The sequence below is a fragment of the Siphateles boraxobius genome, unplaced genomic scaffold, assembly GCF_051911475.1.
Source record: "Siphateles boraxobius isolate OS27281-9 unplaced genomic scaffold, OSU_SipBor_1 8, whole genome shotgun sequence".
In the NCBI taxonomy this organism is placed as follows: domain Eukaryota; kingdom Metazoa; phylum Chordata; class Actinopteri; order Cypriniformes; family Leuciscidae; genus Siphateles; species Siphateles boraxobius.
This window is the reverse complement of record NW_027509208.1, coordinates 40052501-40052912: the sequence shown is the minus strand read 5'-3', so window position 1 is coordinate 40052912 and position 412 is coordinate 40052501. Positions and strand designations below refer to the sequence as shown.

General features: G+C 34.0%; 1 protein-coding gene across 1 annotated transcript in view; it reads left to right on the top strand.

Moving 5' to 3' along the window:
• The first annotated feature begins 320 nt into the window (after positions 1-320).
• filip1b (filamin A interacting protein 1b) overlaps positions 321-412 on the top strand; it is a 33318-nt gene continuing 33226 nt past the window's right edge. Inside the window, exon 1 of the mRNA XM_077219741.1 lies at positions 321-412. This exon is cut by the window's right edge and continues 57 nt beyond it. The gene's annotated coding sequence lies outside the window, so the exon portion shown is untranslated.

Sequence of the window (412 nt, the reverse complement as noted above, 5' to 3'; positions counted from 1 at the left end):
AGTTAACGCTGTAGTGAGGTTACAGCGTAACGTTAGCTGTCGCTGGGAGAGATTCTCTTCTGACTGCCATCAGTCTTTTTTTCTTCCTTTTTTTGAAAGTTTTGAAAACACTGTTGTGCAGTTTTTCTTTTGCTATTTGAGCTAATGGGAACACAAAAATATATATTTAATTTTTACCCAAATATGAGGACTTCTTGCTTCTGAGAAACTCAGAAATGTGAAAAGTCGGTTGACTGGTGTTTTAACGTTACTCTTTCTGCTTTTTTTTTTTTTTTTTTTTTTTTTTTAGTCAGCCTAAAGACAAGAACCGGGAGTTAATGTGAAATACACACGGTTTACTTAAATGAACTTTAAAATCCTTAAAGCCCTGTTTAAAGTTCGTCTTATTAGCAAACAAGTGCTGAGGTATTGA